Below are 22,183 nucleotides of genomic sequence, written 5' to 3'. Positions count from 1 at the left end.
CTTCTGTATCCCTTCCCCCAGATATCCTCTCAACATTTGATGGGATTGGCTTAAAAGTAGGAGAAATGTTAACTGTTCCAACGTCGGGCCCTCCTTGTAGGGACCCCAGATGGTTTGACCATTCCTGCTCAAAAGCAGGTCGAGAGCTAAAGGCGGCTTTGAAGATTAGCCCTAGGGATCCTACATTGATTAGGTCGTTACGCCTGTCCTATAAAAAGGCCTTGGCAAGGCGCAAGGCTGATATAAAGAACAAAATTTGGCAAGAACTGTTAGACCCGAATACCCTTTGTAACAGCGAAAGATTTTGGGATATAATCAACAAACCTATGTTTGATATGGTAGGGGACAACACAGTTGGCACCAATATCACTGAAGACGAGTGGGTATCCCACTTTAGTCTCATCTTCAACAGCATCATCCCACAGATAGAGGTGGAAAGAGGTGATCAAGGTGTAACCCTACCACATTTCACAATTAGCGAGGTTGAGAAAGGTATCTTGGGGTTAACAAGTAACAAAGCGCCTGGCCCAGATGGTATGCCTCCGGACTTATTTAAATTCAAAGTATCTCTCTGGGCGCCAGTTCTAACCGCTGTGCTTAACGCAGCTGCAGAGCATGGCTGCCCTAGGTCTTGGGGGACATCTACGATAGTACCAGTATTTAAGAAAGGTGACCGTAATAGTACTACCTGTTACAGGCCGATCTCGCTCATCGATTCCGTGGTCAAGGTAGTGGGTGGAGTAATCCTGAACAGGTTAACTGCCTGGGCCAATGAGCGCTGGATCATTTCCAGAATCCAATCTGGGTTTCGGCCTGGCCACTCAACAATAGCGCAATGCCTCAACATGTACATGGTCCTAGGGAAATATACCATGGCCCGGCAGGGCACTATCCACATGGCATTCATGGACTTTTCCTCCGCGTTTGACTGTGTCAACCGGGGTAAGCTCTGGGAGGCCATGGGGGTGGAGCCTAACCTGGTTAACCTTCTGAGGGACCTGCATCAGGATGCCAAGGCCAACGTGAGGTATTCAGAGGATCTAAGGGTGTCAAGGGATTTTAGTAGTCATAGGGGTGTTAGGCAGGGCTGTATTTTGGCCACCTTTCTTTTTAATTTATATATTAATAATCTGGAGGAGTTTTTATTAAATACTGGTACCGATTACCCCTATGTCGGCCGCAAGGGTTTGCCTGTATTATTATATGCGGACGACGCCGTCCTCTTGGCTAGGACCGCAAGAGGTCTTCAAACCCTATTAAATGCCTTTTATAGTTTCATGGATGCTCGTGACTCATCGATTAACAACACCAAATCTTTCATAATGCAGGTGGGGCAGAGCCCTAAGAAACCGTATTTATTTAGGGTTAACGAGGAGAAGGTCCCCACAACGAGAACATTCTCTTATCTGGGAGTGTTATTCGATGATCAGTTGAAATGGGGATCATTACTCCAAAGGAAAAGGGGGGAGATAACTCGGGTTAACGCTGCAATATTTAATTTCGCCAGGAAAATGGGTAAACGCCCTATTGCTGTACTATTAAAGATCTATCAGGCAAAGAGTGTGGCAATAGGGAGTTACGGTAGTGAACTTTGGGGGCATGTAGAAGCTAATGATATCGTCGTGGCAGAAAACATCTTCCTGAAACAACTGCTGGGGGTACCAAAGGGGACTCCCAACCAAATAGTGCACAAGGAAACTGGTACACCTTTTATTAGTGATATTCTAGCACTACGGCCACTAACTTTTTGGTTAAAATGCTGGCTAAATAAAGATCTGATTCTAAATCACCTACTCCTAAGAGAAGCAATATCCATGGATAATATGCTAAACATCCCTTGGCTAAGATATTTGAAAGACTGCTTTTCTGCCGTGGGGCGCTCAGAACTTTTTTTTAACCCCGAGTCGATTACACTTGCTGATGTAGAGTTTGTGAGGAAAACCTTTTCCTTATCACGACAAATGAATCGTGAAGAGGTGGAATTAAATAAACCGAGTGTTCGAAAACACGCCATGTTGAAAACTACACCTTCAATGGAGCCTTATTTATCCTGGCCCTTGTCGGGCTTCGAGCGACACTTGTTAATCAGGTTCCGGCTGGATTATTTTCATCTTCTTTTATCTGTTCCAAGGGGTTGTCATCGTGGTCAAGTGCTGCCAAACTGCGGCTGCGACAATGAGTCTCCGCAGAACTTGGTGCACTTTTTATTTATTTGTCCCTTTTACGATTTACCCCGGAGGTTTTATCTAAACCCCCTTTTAAAAAAACAGAACTTTACCCAGGTTAGACCAGCCCTTTGTTATTTACAAATGTTAAACCCCGAAAGTACATTATTTCTGACTGTTTTTTTCAAATCTGCCTTAAAACTCAGAAACACCAGGGCGAGTTAAATGTCTAGAATTGCTGCTATCATGATATATGTTTTGTGTCTGTTGTTATTAATACATATTTAATACCTGGGTATTTTATCTCTGTACATCAAGTTTTTATTTTTTAATGTGCTTTTATGGTTTTTTCTGTTTGAAAAACCGAATAAAGATTTCCTATCTATCTATCTAAGTGGGCCATTGTAGGTTCTATTATTTAATAAGTGCAATATTTGATTTATACAGGTGAAGACCAGTCCAGTATAATGTGCAACTGGTCCATTAACTCCCACAGTCAAATTCGTAGCAGATTCTCCATCTATCAATAGTGAAAAATAAGCAAGTAGGTTTACATTATTAATATGATTACAGCTGGTCTATAATTAGAGCCATGAATAGAAGATGATTTTGTGGACCACCTAATTGATAGATATATTCCTTTGCTTTTGTATGTGATTCCTTATTAAGTGGAATCTGCTCTGCATATCTTTATACAGAAACTTGGACCTACGTATCAATGGCCAAATAGAGTTTTGATTCTAAAGAATAGCGCACTATAGGTAATCACAGTATTATGCAGTGGCATCAAATTCTTATGTGTACAGGATGGTGATGAATGCATGCATGTCCTTGTTAGTATTATTAGAAAAACTGGTGGAATAATTGTTACAGATACAAATGGAGAAATGTTAGGATCAAGAGGAGTATGGTGTTGGTATCATAAACTGCAGATGTTTCTTCTTGCTTCTTCTCTTTCTTATTTAGAAATTCAGGGTTAGAATAACAAAGTTGTAATTTAATGGAATATTATGTTGGTATCTCAAACTGCGGATGTTTACTTCGGCCCTTTTTTTCCCTGCTTTTTTTAATCCAGAAATTACAAGTTAGAGCAACATTGGTCTTAAAGTACATTAATGTTTTTTATATAATCAATGTATTTTAGTATTCACTAATGTAAGATATGTGTTTGTGTTATAGATGTTTTAATCAGCGATAGTACAGTTTACTGTAGCCTTGAAAAAGAAGGTTCAACCATACTATACCTTCGAAAAGCGTCGACGCCTGTTTACCATCAACTCACTGCGCTTAATTCACTCTAAATATTGATGAATTATGGGTGATTTTGTATATTTTTCAGTATTTGTTACGGTACCTAATGACAAAGTCTAATGTCTTCATTAACTCTTATGCTGTTTTTTTTTTTTTAAGTATCCTTGTAATGTGATTTTTATTACTATTCTTTGAGAGAGAAGGAACTTTCTTTTTTCTCCCAGTAGGAAATGTTTTTAAAGCTCATATTATAATTTTAAAACATTGTTTATATCAATGCACAATTTGTAAGTTTCTGTGCCAATATATTGACTATTGGTTCTAACAGTGATCCCTTTGGTTGAATGATAAATGCTTGCTGTTTGAAATAGTATTTCGAGTAAGGTAGAATGCTGTAGAGTTAGGTTTTAATTATTCCTAGAGGACATTCCTTTTTGAGTTTCTACTTGAATCCTAGTCCTTTGGGTTTCAAAGTGTCCCTCTCTTTTCTAAGAGCTCACCAGCATAAACACATTATGCGTAAACATTCTAAACATAAACACATTATGTCATAGGCATCACAAGCATAAATCACATTATGCCTAAACATCCTAAACATAAACACATTATGTCCTAGGCATCACAAGCATAAATCACATTACACAATCAGATTAGGCATAAATCAAATTACGCATCAGTCATGGTGCATAAACATATTAGGCAGGAACTCAGTAGTGCACCACAGTAACACTACGAGAAGGCGCATACATCACCTTAGAGCCTTGTGCCCTTTCACCCTCACACAAATGACCCCAGGCCAACAGGCCCTCTACTGGGGCTCATAACGCCCTCTGTCCATAATGTCAGGGCCCTAAAGGGGACCTCCCCAAATGGCCCCCTGGCTGCCAATGCAGCGAAACCACAGAGCGCAAATGCGCAGAGGCGTGGGGTACAACTAACCCCTTCCTCAATAAGATAAATGGCCCCCAAACATTGCGGCTGCCCACACTCTTGCGGTGCAGCTGATGTAGAAATGGGCAATGGCACCTCTGTGCCTGGGGGAGACCTACTCTGGGACTCTGGAAACAATATTGTCCCAATGTTGCAGCTGCCGCTAACTGGCAGTGCAGCGGGGAGGAAAAGATCAGGCACTGGCACCACTACTGCCTCGTGAGCCCCCCCCCCCCCCGGGACTCTGAAACACAACTTGCCCCCACGGTGCAGCTGCCCTCTGTCTGGCGGAGCAGCTGTAGGAGCAGAACACAAAGGGGGCGAACCAACACTGCCACCAACCATGCGCCTGACCAGCCCCCACTCACCGGCTCTCGGGTTAATTCTGCCTGCTTCTCTGGTCACTCAGCGGTCCCCAGGCAAAGACAATGTGCCTTGATGGGTCCCGCCTTCCTTGGAGCCTCTCGCTTCACTTTTGCTGAGACCACGGGGCTCTCCCTCATGCAGGGGAGATCCGCTGGTTCACTGGCCACAGCTTACGCTCCAAAGGGCGAGAGGTCCCACTCACCATCAGGCTCGTCCTGCCTGACTTCTGGGTCTTCGAGACTCTCGGCGATGGCGGTCGGGCCGCGGTGGTGACTCCCTTGGCGGTGAGATGCAGGGTGGGCTCCCACTTTGAATAAAAAGCAAATGCGGGGTGGGCACCAGAGAAATTAGGTGCATAACTGCGGGGTGGGCACCCTTGTGTAAAAATGAATAAAAGCGGCCATGCGGGGTGGGCACCCGCTTCCAAATAAAAGTATAAAGCGAGGTGGGCACCCGCTCGGTGGTGCAAACAGCGGGGTGGGCTCATGCTCAATAAACAGCCAATGAGGGGTGGGCACCCTCTTCCACGCTGTGCAGGGGAATCCCTGTGCTAGGATTCCCTCCAGATGCTCCGGCACCCCAGTGCTGCAGAGCACATACACTCCTTCTTTGCCTGCAGTAAAAAGATAGCGCTCACGAGGTGCTATGAGTCCTTTAACGTCCAAGGGGCATAGCTGGGCCCACGGAGGCCAGCACACAGGGCCCTCCAGCAGGGTGGCAAGCCCCCATGGCGGTTCCTCCTGGCCCCAGCAGCAGCAAGCCCCCAAAGGTCCAGGAACAGCACCACATCATGGGGACACAGCCCCTATATTTATATGGCATTTCTCCTTTGTCTGTAAGCACAGGGCTTTAGAGGAACCAGATGCAACTGGTTCAGGGGGGATTTGGAGCACTCTGTTGACAGGGCTCCTCTTCTCCATTGTTAGGTGTGGGCTCGTCATCAGACACACCACAGGGGGGCAGAGCCAGCATTCAGGTAGTCGTGCGCTATACAAGTATCCATACATACATACATACATACATACATTCACTAGGGCAGGCGCCATCCTATTCAGGGACCAGGGACTTCTCCTCCCACCACTCCAAATGCAGATGTCCCTTTCAGCCTAGCGCTGACTCACCCTGACCCTCCTGGAGCCACACACACCCCACCAGCCCCTGTCACTCACAAGCCAGACATGCAATTCACATCAGGCAGGCAGACACATAGTACACAGAAATGCCAACTTCTAAAAGTGGAATTTCTAAATAATATAATAAATCTGCGCACACCATTGCGTAGCATTTATTATCACTATTCCAAACATACCAAACTTGACCACGCTGCGCCTCTCATATCAGGAATTACCACTGAAACTCTTATCAGGGAATCCCCAATGCATTCATAATGGGAGGGCAGCCCCACAGTAGTGAGAAACCAAAATGGCTGTTTTTCACTACCAGGACATGTCACACATTTAAGGTACATGTCCTATAATTTACCAACAATGCACCCTGCCCATAGGGCTAGCTAGGGCCAATCTTAGGGGTGACTGACATGCAGTAAAAGGGGGGTCACAGACATGACACACACTTTAGGTGCCACGTCACAGCGGCAGTAACACTGCACGCACAGGCCCTGCAATGTCAGAGGCCTGAGATAGGTTTGAAAGGTTACATTGGTGGGTGGCGCAATCAGAGCTGCAAGCCCACCAGTAGCATTTAATTTACCAGCCCTGGGTATAGGAGATACCACTTTACAAGGGACTGACAGGTAAATTAAATAGGCCAAACAGGTGTAGACCAATCTTACCATATTGAACATAGAGAGCGCACACACTTAACACTGGACAGCAGTGCTAAAGTGCGCAGATTCCTAAAACCACCAACACCATGTCAGAAAAAAGGCTAGGAGTAAGGCAAAAAGTTTAGGGATGACCCTGCAAAAAGGGCCAAGTCCAACAGTAAGTTAAACAATGGCATTTCAGATTGTTTTTGTGCAGGAAGGGAACCCTTCCTGAGCAAAAACAATCTCCCCACGATGCAGCCATCCTTGCACCATGGTGCAAGGCTGCCTGCATCGGCGCATGGCAGCAGTTTGTGCCGCCAGTGCAGGGGGAAGCACAGAGATGCGACATATTGTTGTAAATATGTCGCATCACTTTGCTTTCCAAACTAATGCAGCGCAGCAAAATGACTTGCTGCACCGTACTGCTTTAGTTTATTGTAAATCTGCCTCACAGATTTTAGGGTTAATGATCTTGGGTCAGACGTATTGCAAATTATTGCAATTTATTTTATTTAGGGTGACTAGCATTTAGGCTTGAGAAAAATCCTAGGTTTTCTGTAGCTAATTAGTCTTAACTACGTGACATTTCTGTTTCTGTGGTTAAGGTTGAAAAACTGCTTACTCCCTAGGGAAAGTTTTTCTTTTTAAATCCCCTGTGGTCTTCTAAGTTGGCAGGTGAGGGATGTGCAGGCCTGTCCAACCCTAATGCAATCCATTGCCTTGTCAAAGAGTCGGGCAACTTGAATCCTTTGCACTCTACTACATTTGTCCAAGAGTCAGGGAAGGTTGCCTCTTCCACTTCCTTGCCCAAAATAAAATTATCACCCACCTCGTCCAAGGTGTATGATGGATTGACTAACCCACTCCTCTGCTCATATAATTCTCCTTTCTTGACCAGGGCGTGGGGTGATGGTTCTTCATGTCCCCTGAGATCCTATCTCCTACCACCTGTCTTGCCCAAGAAAAGGGGTGATTCCTGCTGTTATTTAAACTAGTGCATGTGGCAACAAATGATGGACAGAATGTTGAATAAATCGAACATTCACCCCTAGTCAAGAGATATGGGTTAAATCCATTGTTCATTTGCTCACTATGGCACCCCAGTTTAGATCCAGCCATATGCAAATCTGTTTTGACCCTGCTCCTCATGGGAACAGTCCAGCCCGAACTACAAAGCCAGGTCCTCTCTGGACCAGAAAAAAGCATCCTGGGACTGGTTTCGGCATGGTGGGCAAGAAAACAATGTACTATAGTAGAGTTTGTGACACCAAGGCAGCTGTCTAGTCATTCATCTTCATGAAAACTATGATTGAATGCTCTGTTTGTAATAATGAATAGGACAGCTGTTGGCAGCTATTGTTCTTAATTTCTGAGAGAAGCACTCATACACCATTCCAGTCCCTGGGAAAAGCAGAAGTTTTCAGGTTGTCTGGTGGCACATAGGATTCCATAAGCCCTTCGTTAAGGCTGGTGTGGACTTGAACATCCCACACTTTAACTAATCTCTGCAGTAACAGTCCGAAAGCTGGGGGGGCGACTGTTCCTCAGTGTAGGAAAGTGGAGTATTATGTGGTGTGGGGGTTAGTCCTCACCATGTAATACTATGATGATACCCAAGATGGTCCTTTGATCCACACTAACATATTAATGGCACAGTCCTAGTAGTCTTGCAAAGAGCAGTCAGGCTTTACTAGAGGAACATGTTAAGCATATCAGAGTTCCAACATGGAGGATAAGTAATTGAAACGACATGAGAGAGTTCCAAAACCAATTTATAAAACTAGAGTGTATTTTTATCTTAATTTAGACCCCAAAATGAACAGAATAGCATACATATAATCCAAGTTATAGACTTTGAAACAATATAAAATCAGTGAAGGATAATAAAGTGAAAATATAATCTTGAGGTAAATGTGGAAAACCACTAGTGGCAATCGGTCACATGCAGGTTGAGTTGCATTTTACCCTTGCAGGGCAAAGGTGACGCGGGTCCCAGGACCAAGCCACAGCAGTCAGTTAAATTTTACGTTGGCCCATGAGGCCCGGGTACAGAGTTGACCTTGCTGGCCCTGGTGCTGAACAGGTGCTGTCGGAGAGCTGCTTTTACCACTGAAATGTTTCTGCGGGGTAAAAGATGCATAAACACTGCAACAGGGTTGTTTGCTGATGAATGTCAAAGGTTTGATGGTATTCCCTCTAGGTGAGCTTTGAGTAAAGGGCCTGGTTGCCGGACTGGTGTCCAACAAGCTTTGGCAGTGGTAAGTTGAGCAGAAAGTAACTTCGATTTCTGGTGGTGCCGGGGAATGCAGTAGCTGCCTTTAACTTTGTGAAATGCAGGGCTACAGTTTCCACAATGCACTAGGCCATCTGGATTTGGACGATCCCTCGGTGGGCCCGATGGACAGATATTCTTCTGATCCGGAGCGTTGTTTTACTTGTAGTTTGCAGGAGATTAGTGCCACTAGTCCAGGGGAGTCTGAGGGTGCTTCTGGCTTCCACAAGGGTCCCTCTGTCCGGGGGAACTAAGAAATAGCCTAGGACAATTCATGATCAGCAGTTCCAGGAGTGTTGCATGTGCAGGGTATCCCTCTTTTGCTTGGTGCAAGTCCCTCTGTCACTGACAGAGGTCTCTTCTTGTGTCCTCTTTGATGCAGGTTGTTCAGAACTGATGTTCTGGAATCAGGGCTCTAGAGTTAGGGATGTGGAAGCAAGAAGCCAATGGGCTGCTAGTCCTTGCTGAAAAGTCACCCCTGACGTGACCACTTCTGGGGGTGTAGCTCACATTTCCTACCCAGAACCCTCTATTCTGCCACTCCTAAATATGGCAGATATCTCATTTTAGTGTGCAGACCCTGCTGCTGCTCACCCTGGTGATGTACCCTCTGGGGGTGTACACCTCCTTGCATGACTAATTTCCCACCTGACCAGGTGCAAATGTGCAAATTTGCCTGGGGTAGTGGGAGGGCTGTTTCCTCCTCTGGGAATTAGCCCTGATGCATATCTGAGGCGGTACAGACTTTGATGCTCACCGCCTTGGAAAACTGCCTTTACTGTGATGTTATTACTTTGCATACCATTTGCCATGCTTTTGTTCCATCATAAAGACTGTTGGCATGCAAATCTTTACAACTAGAGACTTTACCACACATTTTGCAGTGTTGCACCTTATTCTTTTAAACAAGCAAACAAAAATAATCATGCGAGGTAATGGTATACAACCTATTCAATATAACAGATACTGTTTAATCCTGAGCTAGAGTGACACCTACTATAAGGGAAAATTATATGGACAGCCAAAAGGACTTAAATTGGTTTCATCACTCAACAGGTTGCCGAAACTTCTATTATGTTCAGCCCATGGGTTGCTCCAATGCCTAGGGGACGGAATGGACCTGGATGTGTATGATGCCATGGCATATTAGGACCCAAGAAGAACAGTCAGTGTATCACACATGCAAGCCACTACAGAGAATGTCAACATTGTGGGTGATCGGGCTCTAGGATAGTCTCCTTGGGAAGACATATATCTCTTGTATTCATCCTTCAAGTCTTTTAACAGTGACTGTAAACAATAGTCCTTTTTTGATTTCAATGAATACTCCAGGACATATATGGTTAAATGCCTCTTTTTATAGAACATAGAGCACTTTGGAGCAGGATGGATGATCGGAACAGAGAGTGCTGCATACAGGTAAGTTTGTAAATTTCAATTTCAATAAATCTTTATTCGATCTTTAAAAAAGATTGGAAAAGTACAGAATAAAATGGTACAATAATATTCATACATAGCTCATTATCACAAATATCAAACTCAGGGCAATACAAATATTAAAAGCCTTAAAATCACAACAATAAATCACATGCTAATAATAGAAATGCCAACACAAACAGCTAAAACAACTAATTGATGCTCTGATGCCCCCCCCCCTACTTATTTTCTGCTGTGGATGGCCATGTTAAAAAAAAAACCGCAAAAACAAATTTGTGGGCTATTTAACATTTGAAGCCAAGTTAATGTCACCCTACATTTCTGAAAGGCCAATTTTCTCAATAGGAGTTTAAGACATAACTGAAAGAAATGACGATAAAAGTCCCGGAAAAACATAAAATGTAACAAAGATTGTTCCTCCCTGTCATTACAAGGGCACGGGAAGCTCTCTACTCCACACGCCTTCCGGTGCAAAGAAACAAACCAGACCCCAGACTGACCCTGATCTAAATCTAAATAGTAGGAATCTCTCCCAGCAGGTTAACTCTAATGTGAGGTAAAGGGGGATATCGCCCATAGCAAACATGGCGTAATAGTAAAAGACAGTATGCTTGTTCGCTGTCTCCTGGAATTGCAGAGAAGAAACATGGTCAATGAATCTCTCTTTCACCACATTTTTACTAGCTTTATTGCTCAAACCAGGGGTGCTGAACAATTCTAAAAGGCCAATATCTTTAAATGAATTTCATACATATCGTAACCGGGTATGGCTAGTCCCTCCCCTATACTCAGGCAGTCGCTGATGACTGCTCTGTCAAAACTGGCCTCCCTATTATTCCAAATATTGACCCAGAGCAACAGCGGGGTCAATTTAACAATATTGAGTATGTGCTTCAGGTTTAATTTAGAATGTAAAATAAAAGTGGCGCTAGAGAGAGGGAGATTCAGCAATCTTCTACAGATTCTGTTTTCGTCCACCTTGGATGCGGCGACAATATAAATCCCTCAAACCCCAGCCCACTTAGTGTCTGTAGACACACACTACATTTTATATAATTTGAGAAAATTAGAAATAGTGGACCTAACATCCCTCTTGTTCTAATTAAAAATAGAACCTGGTGCCCTCCCTAGTTTCCAACGTGCAGTGATTGGTTGTCATCTGCCATGAATTACTTGCATCAAACACCAGGCCTAAATAACAAAAAAACTTGTGACTCCACTAAGCTGTTTTTTCTCCCAGGTTTACAACTGAGAAAGCTTTCTTTCCAGGGCCACATACCAATTTATGAGATTTCTCCTAATTTGTTCAAATTTCTAATGTATTCATGAAGGACGCAGATGAGTCAACCAAACTACGTAGGGTGCATGGTGTTCCAGCTATCACTACCACGTCATCAGCATATAGCAAAGCCGGGACAACTACGTTATCAATTTTTGGCATATCAGGTAAGTTCAATTTACATTCTAGAACAAATGCAGCAAAGAGAGAGAAGTGGTATGCGTGGTGAAAGTGTGCATGCTTGTTGTTTGCGTGGCAAGTGTACTTGTAATGCTAACGGACATAAAAGCGTGGTAATGGTATGCATGGTTAAAAATGCAATGTAAAAACTTCCATGGTAAAACCACGAGTGGTGATGTCACACAACCACTGCCTTGATGTGCCACTTCACTAGCCTGCTTGGTAGGAGTGAAGTGTGACCTCTTTCCTTCCCAAGCCTTTGTTCTTGACTCCTGGGAATGATCACGCTGCCTGGCAGAAGGACAGAATTCTGTCTTGGTGGCAACAAAGGTGGGAATGTGGGCTTGTCAGTCAGAGTACAGAGAGGCTGGGGCAACCAAGTGGGCAACCTTAAGGTAGCCACCTGGGTGCATGCCACATCACCCTCAACACGGGTTTGGTGTCAGGGGTGAGAAGGCATATTGTTTGATACCAAATGTGACATATTTAGGCAGTACCAGGATGGAGTTACCAACCTGGGGTTTTTACCTGGGTGCCAGCCCATGCCATCCTATGGACCGGCTATCAAATCAAATCAAATCATCTTTATTCAGTTTCATAAATTAAAACCATAAAGGCACATATACAGCAAAGATAAAAGCATTCTTCAATAAGCCATATCAAATAAGGAAGGGACCCGGACTAAATGCGATGAACAAGATACATGTAACACCAAGATCACACAAGCATGGCCAGGTATAGAGGAATCCTTCCGGAAAACAAAACACAACCAGTAGCAGCAAGTAATAAACATAAAGAGTGTGCAAGGTATAACAAAGTGCATTGTAGCATAACTAATGTTAAAAGCACACCAATTAATCACATCTGTCCCTTAGCCTGACTGCAGATTAAAAAAAACTAAGCACATAAAAACAGATTAAAAAAAACTAAGCACATAAAAAACAGAACTGTCCGTAAGCATTTGTAAAAAGATATAAGCGAGACGCACTTGCCCAAAATTAGCTTTTTTCAAAATCAAGATGATAAAAGACTTTCTGCAGAACATCAAAAAATGGAACATGTCCTGTGGAGACTTTCCATCGCAGCCAAAGGGCAAAAAAGCTCTGTCCTTTACGCTGCACCCTGGGATGGGAAAGGAGAGGTAAAAAAGGTCCAACCGAAACCTAGGCAGTAAACAACAGTCATTTGAGTTCACAAGCCCTAATAGTTATGGTTCCACCGTCAGTGTGGTTCTTAACATGATAGAGCGACGTACACTAGGCTTTAATAGCTCCTTTTCGTTCCTAGCAATAGACTGCTTTTTAAGAAAAGCAACCTTGATATCAACCAGGTCCTACTTGTTGCAAGCTTCAGAGTTAGTAAAAAGGTCTCCTCTCCCCAGGCTCATAAGGCACTACTTAATGTATTTGAGCCACGGGATATGGGAGGCATAATCAAGAGCCATACAGTCCCTTATAATCATTTCATTTAAAGATGGTCCCTTACTAGTCCAAATATTTAACCATAATGACACCGGGCGAAAGGCTAAAAAGTCTGTTTTGATAAGTCATACTGAACTCTTCATGTTTAGTGAAGGTGTGGGTACTCTGAGGGAATGCTAAAAGCTGGCTCAAAAAGTTGTTTTCAGCAACAAGATTTCGCTACCATACAACCAGCCGCGGCCCGTGCAGGTATTTCAATGGATGATGACGAGGAAAAATTCAATAAATATTTAATTCTCCATTGTCATCATCCATCAAAATACATCCCACACGACCCCACCCCTCTTACCTGCACGGGCCGCAGCTGCATACAATGCTTTTGTAACAGACTTAGCCCTATAAATCTGTAATTTGGCCCCAATGGGTCTTTTTTCCTCAGTCTCACGGCAAAGGTAAAAAGAGCTTTTTTGGAGGCCCAGTTCATCTTGGTATCCAGCAAGACCCCCAAATATGAGAAAGCACTCGTTTTTGGGACTGGAGTAGACCCAACCTTGAACTTGTAAGACCTACTTGAACGAGCACATACTTGCATCACATAAGACTTTGAGTTGTTGACCAACAGGTTCTGATCTTTCAGGAATTGAGAAAAGGAACAGCATTTGCAAGCCCCTCTCAGTCCTTGCCATCTTGACGGCGTCCTCAGCGTACAACAGGACTGGGAGGCCACGCCTACCCACATGTGGATAATCCACCTTGGTCTCCAATAAACCCCTCTCAAGCTTGTTTATATATATGTTAAATACAAAAGGAGCTAAAATGCAGCCCTGTCGGACCCCTCACTGAATTGAAATTAAGCTCATAACTTTAAGATCACTAGAATATCTGACTACGTCCTTCGTATCTTGATGGGGATCTTTCAAAAGAAGAACAATGTCCCTGTCCACCCCCAAAATAAGAAGGTCTGCCACAACTTGCATCTGTTCACACAATCAAATGCAGAGGACAGGTCCATGAAGGCCAGGCAGATGTTACTGGGACGGGCTACTATATACTTGTTTAAAATCATAATTAAGTTCAGGCATTGATCTATGGTAGAATGACCAGGCTGAAAGCTGTATTGGACTTCTGTTTTCCTGGGCCCAATTTGATAATCTATCTAATAGAATATAACCAAACACTTTGACCACAGAGTCCAACAGAGAGCCAGGGAACCAACTCTGATGGCCCCGTTAATGATTGAGGTTAGGACGTGGGCCCACAGCTCCAGTTTGGAGATGTAAAGATCGGGAGAACCCGTCTGGTCCCGGGGTCTTATTTTGAGTCAGCCCAGCCCAGCTTTACCTAACCTTACTTCCCCCTCAGACTGAAAGTGCTGATTTAACTACTCCCACTCCCCAGGGGACACTCTGAGCCAGAAGGCACCAACACATTTCATCAAAATGACTAACCCATTAATTCTCAGTGATATGGGCATCGAGGGCATTTGCTGCAGTTAGGGACAATTAACAATACTCCAGAACTTGGTGCTGCTCTTGATGTGGCTATCCTCCATGAGCTTGCCTCAGGCATCCTTCTTTATACTGCTTTCTGCAGGTTCTAACTTGTTGATGTCTCTTGGGATATTGCTTTCTGCAGGTTCTAACTTGTTGATGTCTCTTGGGATAATAGGTAATGCTTCCGTAAGCATCCGTGCTGCAAGCGAGCAGGCAGAATTAAAACATATTGGGCCCTGTCTAGGTGCCCTTTGGTGACTAGGGCCTTCAGTAAAACCACTATAGAGTTGGAAATGGCTGCAAAGGCATTGACAAAACTCTCCTAGCACCAGCACGAGGTCGAACAGATCTGTACCTCATTATGACATTTAACTAGGAGGGCCTCATGGAAGGATTCAAGAATAATTCGGGCCCATTTAAGCCTTATACTCCCATCTATGGCTTGAAGTAAACCCCCCTATCACCCCCTATTCTGACCTAGAAGGGAACAGCAAGCTTTAAGACACAGCGGATTATGGCCACTAAAAATGCTCCCTTTGATGGAAAAATCTGAGATTATGTACAGAAGGGGTGTAAAGACAAAGATAAAATCAATAAACGAGTTGCTACCATTCCCTTTGAAGGTGGAAGTGATATCACTTTGACTTGGATCCAGTTTGCTCATTACTGGTAACAAGTCGAATTCGCTAACTAGCGCATTTAAGTTTTCCCCCTGACCACTGTGTTCTAAGTGCATCCCTGAAAGACGGGGACAAGATAAACTCCTGTGCCTCGCATTCTTGGGTCCCCACATAAATGAATATTAAAATTGCCAGACAATAGAAGTTGAACCATGTAGCATGTGGGAACTTTAAGATTGGTTAGAAAAGCACCCAACAGGGATATATTACAGAACTCTGGTAGAGATGAAGTTGCATTATAAAAATTAAAAAGCAAAAGTTTACAAACTAAGCTTGAGAGTAACAACGCCTGCAATCATGGATTATCATTGTACAGTACATTAATACTGCATTTCACCCTAAGCAAAACATACACAATCAAGTCACCCTTGGATGGCCCAACTCTCAAGGGGGATGATGGCCCATGTCTCCTGCAAACGTATAACATCAAACTTTTTTTACAAAACAACACCATCTTGCGTCCATAAGCTTACTTGCCCGGCCGGCTATGTTCCATGAAATAAGGTTACAGTGGTTACTTTCCTCCAATAAATTTCCTGCAGGACTGTCTTGATCAGGTTGATGAGTGGGGTTGGAATGGAAAATGGGAACCATCGTGCTCACCGGTGCAGGGGCTGGGAGTCAGTCACAGTTGTCTAAAACCCCCAGGGTCGTAAAAAGTAGAGACTTGAAAAAGTGGGGTCACCGCTGGCCACTCCTGGTTGACCAGACTGCGAGACCTCCTTGGGCGCCATGATCTTGGGGATGTTGCAAGGTGGGGGGTCTATAAAGAAGCCCAAGGGAGGGCTACAATGGAGGTATCAGACGCCTAAGTGGTGCAAGAGCTGGTCACGTGAAAACATCTCTCTGGCAGATGCGGTTGACATCAGTGATGAGTCGTAGAGCAACAGTTCCAGTGCAGGGCTGCAAAGACATGCCTTGCGTTGATTCGGTTCTGTCCAGGAGAGTAAAGCTGGACTGGTAGAGCACCTTCAGGCCTGCTTCTACGGGTCCAGGACTTGGGTGCACCACTTGGAGGGTAGGACTCACAGCAGACAGAGTTCAGGTGCTAGGTCCACGGTAGTTTGAGGCTTTTCTGGCCCTGAGGCTCTGATCAGGAGGTTATCCAACTAGCCCTTTGGAGTCACTCTGGTGGTCGCTGGTTCAAGATGCAGGTCCAATCCTTCTCACTTAGGCAGATGGGCAGCAGGGCAGCGAAGTAGCAATCCTTCTTGCAGATCAGCACAGTAGTGCTTCTTCTGAGTCTTCCACAGGTCCAGAGGTGTACTGAATATTTGGGGCAGAAAGTCCAATTTTTACTTTGTGCCAGCTTTGAAGTAAGAGAAGGTTCTGTAGGTTTCCACCTGCAGAAGCACTTACAATTTCCTGCCTCCCTACCCTGGCCCCATTGTCTAGGGTCACAAAAAACGAATGTCCTTTGTGAGCATGCTCAGGCTTTGTGATGTGCAAGTGTGGAGGGTGACAGCTCCACCCTCTATCCAGTCAGAGACGACCCATCCTGCAAACACCAATTCCCCCTTTGTCTCAATGTCTGGGAGCAATACACAAAGACCAACTGTCAGCTACACCTAGTCATGTGACTTGGGATTTAGGCTCCAAATTGTTAGAACAAGAAAATGTCAACTTTCTAAATTGCCATTTTCCGAATTATGACTTAAAATCTGACTTTACTATAAAAGAGGGTTTTAAATTACAATTCCATAAACACCAAACTCGACATTATTATCTGCTCCCAATTGAAAATTACCACTTAGTAAATGTAATAACGTACCCCGATTTTATCCTATGAGAGAGGTAGGTCTCAAAGTAGTGAAACACAAATTTAAGAGTTTGTTTACTACCAAGAAATGTAAAACTTAGAAGTGCATGACCAGCTTTTTAGGGCCTATCCTAGGTGTGACGTATATATTCAAAACAGAGGTTTAAGCCTGGCAATAGGTTTATCTTGCCAGGTCAAAATGGCAGTTTAAAACTGCTCAAACAGGCTGCAATGACAGGCCTGGGAAATGTTTACATAGCTACTTAGCTGGATGGTACAATCAGTGCTGTGGGCCCTCAAATAGCATTTAATTTATAGGCCCTGGATCCATGTAATACCACTTTACTAAGGACTTACAAGTAAATTAAATGTGCCAATTGGGTTCAAGCCAATTGCACCATGTTTAAAGGAGAGAGCACAAGCACTTTAGCATGGATTAGAAGTGTCAAAAGTGCGCAGATTCCTTAAAGTCAACAAAAATGGGATCAGAAAAAGGAAGGTGAAGGCAAATAGTTTGGCATGACCCTGCAGGTAGGGTCGAGTCCAACACGCATCCAAATACGTTTCATCTTTTTGTTAATGGCAGAGAGCTGAAATCTGCCTCAAAAAGAAAATGGCTCAGAAAAACCCTTTCTCCCCAATGCTATTCTGGCACCCGGCATTTGTTCTACATCGAGTGTAGATCCTTCAAGCACCTAAACCCATAAAAAAACAGAAATGAGTGCATCCTCAAATGTTACAGAATTCACTCTGATCAGGGACAATTTAATGTGTTGTCAAGTGGCTAGCAAATTAGAGTGATGCATGTCTACTTCCTTCTAAAAGATTCTAAGTGACAAGGAAAATTGTTAACTCCAGGGGTTAATATATGCTACCAAATAAGGTCCAAACCAGCATTTCTGCACAATTTCCCTTCTGAAAAAAGCCATGTGCATTCCACATTGAAAGTGCCTGTGGGCTTCTCAAATGAATTAAAATCCCAGACATGTCTCTAAGTCCCACACACTGGAGGCTCAGAGAACACATGTGTGAGATGGTCTTCTCATGGACATGCTCCTATATGTACAGCAGCTGAAGAAAATTATCATGAGTTAGGTAATTTTACAAAGATTCTGAAAAATATTCTTTGGGTGAGGATCATCCATCTAGTCATTAAGGGTAAGTGAGATCTATCTCCCTCAAATGCATTTAGGAGGATGTACAGGATTTGTAAATATATGATGGTGAGTTTTCTCTACCCAAGGTATTGTCTACAGGAAGGGGATGGGAGCCCCAAACAAGCATTTCTGCTTCTGTTCCTTCTGCCATGCCTTTATTGCTTCTTTGATCCTCAGAACCATTAACAGCCCACCCATATGAAGAATAGATAAACTGAAAAGATTAAAGAGAATACAGATATGAGAGTACATTCCCCACTGACATATCACAGCATGGGGGAGCCACAAGAAAAATAAACTATTTATACACTTTCATGGAACAAAAAACATCCCTTGTCTGAAAGATCTCTTGGTCAGCTAAAAGGAACAAGGGGGCATATCAACAAGGGCTTTATCTCTGCTTTTTTGTCTTTAAAAGCCAAAAAAGCAGAGATAAAACTAGCGCCCTATCAACAACAGGGTGCTAACACGCAAATTTGCATGTTAGCACCCTTTTACTCTACGCTTCCCCTTGCATCTCTAATGAGATGCAAAGGGTGCGTTCCAGAGTAAAATATTAGGAGAAATGTCGCTAAGCGACATTTCTCCTATTATCAAGAATGTCGCTAACCCTGTTAGAGACAAAAAAAGCAGCGCTAACCGCGGTTAACGCTGCTTTTTTACGTCTGCTAATTTTCAGACTTAGCCATGATATCCTATGGAAGGAGGATATCATGGCTAAGTTTGCCTGTCCCTATCAACAAGGTTACGTGTGATTATCGCTGGGTTTCCAGCGATAATCTCACGTTAGCCTGTTAGCGTGTAGATTTTTATCGCTATTGAGATAAGCGTTGCTAATAGCACGCTATCTCAGCGATAAAAATTCACGCTAGCCGGCGATAATTATCCTCACGCTAAGAGCGCTGAGCGATAATTATCGCCGGTTGTTGTTGATATGCCCCAAGGTTGGGCTGCAACTCAGTAACAGATATCTTAAGCCACAGCGAAGTACAAAAGATAGCGGTTTTCTTGTGGTACTGGAATTTATTAAATGAACAATGCAGCATAGCTGGTGATTTGCCATATTTAATTGATACATTTACATACCGCATCAATTTCTATGCGCATGAATCCTTTAAAAAGATTTTCTCGTTTTGATGGTCAAATCCAGGTAACCCATGCTCCATTTTTGTGGTTAGCAATGGGCTTAGGCAACGTTCTGGTTGCAGCATGAGGTGCTTCATGTTTACCTTTCTTTGCCCAAATCAACTTAAGCACTTCCGTTCCCCCCTGTTTCCGCCTGAATTTCGCAGCCTGAGTCTGTACAAGGTCCATCCTGAAGTTAAAATGTTGATTGCACTGGCCACCCCTATAGAACATTCTGGGATATGATAACATCAGATATTTAAGACCACTGTACTGCATTAATTAAATCTACCTCAGTATTTTACAGAATTACTTGCTAATTCAGAGGAGAGCAAATATAACCAGAGCTGGGGTTTGAGGCAGGGGCACTTACTTCCCAGCCCTGACATCTAGGTATTAGAAGAAAAATGCCTCGGTCCTAAAATTGTCCTTTGTTAAAGTTTGCTCTCTGGCTTCCTCAGTAACTCTGGGACTGTTTGTAAAGGCTATAGTTTTTTGCACACCATTTTCGTATTTGATATGGTTAGAAGGTCCCTGTTGGCTCATCCTTTAAGCCAGAGCACTGAAGGGGCCCTACCACTGCCAATTATTTGCCCGTGGTAGGATTCTTTATAAGGTATGAGAGACTTTTCTAAAGTTTAAATTAATGTTACATCAAACAGATAAGTATAATATCAAATTAAAAATAGCGTAAGGAACAAGATGATAACTTATAATATAACATGGTGGCTGACTTAGAGTTTGGTGGATAGATAACTACATCACAAGTGAGGTGAATATTCTCTGTATTACAAGTGCCTTCTATCCGATGACATATACAATATGGTGGATGGGATATCTGCCACATTTGGGACAGAGTTACCTGTCTGCTAAACTCTAAATCAGGCCCTAGTAATTTGCATCACTAAACTAATTAATTTATATTGAAAAAACTATTCATCAACTCATAATATCTAAAAATATAGGGAGAGACAATGGAAAAAACAGCTGAGGAAAAGCAAAAAGGAGAAGAGGAAAGAAATATATAAAAATGGCATCTTATATCTCTAATCATAAAAAACATCATACCTCAAAGATGTTAAGTTACATAACTTCATTATTACTATACTATGCAATATTTACCAATAATGGTTAAGATTAGAATACAATATAAATGTTGCATATTAAATACTGTCAAAATAAAATGAAAAAATAATTGTCTAAAAGAGACAATAAACATATATATTAATAAGATAAGGAACTAAATGTAGTTGTGGTCTCTTAGTAAATTCTTCAGAATGTTGCTGATGTGTATGTACTATGATTCCTAAATGTATTATTGCTGAAAGAAGTTATAGGAGACCACAAGGATTCTCTCTTAATAGCAAGTCATATTGGTGGTACACATGTTTTATCAGGTCTATGATTATAACAAACACTGTACAATCATACTTTAAAGGAAGTATTGACAGCATTTTTCCATTTTCTTTTTAAATTTGTTGAACTGCTAAATAAACATACAAAATATAAAAATGGAGCAGCCTCTGAAATATACAACTTTTTTAGGTGGAATGTAGAGTGTTACCACCAGCCATCTGTAAGTTGGCTGTCTGCCTCCCTCCACATCGCTTTGTGGATTCAGGCTAGCTGGCTGTGTTTGTTGGTCACCTCTTACAATGGGGCCTGATGCACAAGGCTGCAAATTAGTAAGGATAAGGCAATAGGAGCCAATATAGACTAGAATGTTGGGGAGTACATGTACTGTCATACTTACTAATATTTTGGACAATGCAGGTCAGCAAGCAAAGTTGCTGGATAGAATTGCGTGAAAATAAGAATGCAGAAATGTGCCATAGCACCGAAAATATGGAGCATTTCTGCTGTGTCCTAGTGTTGGCACACTGTGTGCTGCCTAGAGCCAATGTGGGCACCCTTGGACTACAGTGCAACGATGCCTGCGTTACAGGCAGGATTGTTTTGGTTCAGGAAGGAATAAATACCTGCAGAAAAACAATCCTTAACAGCATTTTGATCTTTCTATTCATGTTGCAGAATGCAGCATGGATAGAAAGAAGTAATGAGTAGAAACAAATAGTTTTCCTCGTTATGCCTGGTTCAGGGAGGCATAGCATTTTTTATATCACATTTTATTGAATTCAACACAGACATGTACATCAACAATGAAACTCACTGTTGCAGGAGTATGCCCCTGAAATTGGCGACAGTATTCCCATGACCATAAACAGTCCAATTGAGGGTCTGTGTTTTCGTTAAGTGCTTCTGTTGACTCCACTACCTCCCTTCCTCATCCTCAAGCTGATTTCAGTCCACCAAAGCTCCAAATTTTCTTGTCAAGCAAGTTAACAGAAGCATTCTGTCTTCCCAGAGGAATCCCCCTGTAGCAGGCTCGGTCAGGCCAAATTTTGTAAGGTTTCTTTGTACATCCCCTAGAAGCATGTATGGGATTTTCTAGGCTTATACATCTGACTAGACCCAAACTTCTGCACCTCCAAACCCAGCGGAACTTTCTTCTTCCAGACCCTGGCTATGTCTCTCTTAGTGTCTGTGATAACGTGTAGTAGGGCACATCTTGGGTCTCAAGGTAGTCTCCACCCCAGTATCTGTTCCAGGAATACCCGCACTCCCCCCCAGAAGAGCAACAGCGTCTCACAAGCCAACATCATATTTAGAAAATCGTCATCTTCTGTGCCATGTCTCAGACATTTTGGTGAGGCTGTTGCCCCCTTTTTCTACAACATTTTTCTCATGAAATAGACTCAATGTAGATATTTTAGTTGAATAATCTGGAACTGAGAGGCTATCGCTGTCTCCTTAGGGGACGTGAATTCCTCCCTCGAGTCGTTGTCTGTCAGTGGCCCAAAGCCTCCATCTCAGATCACCTTCAGTGCATTGAATGTATC

This window comes from Triturus cristatus, chromosome 10, assembly GCF_964204655.1.
Source record: "Triturus cristatus chromosome 10, aTriCri1.1, whole genome shotgun sequence".
NCBI lineage: Eukaryota > Metazoa > Chordata > Amphibia > Caudata > Salamandridae > Triturus > Triturus cristatus.
Note: the sequence above shows the minus strand (reverse complement) of the source record.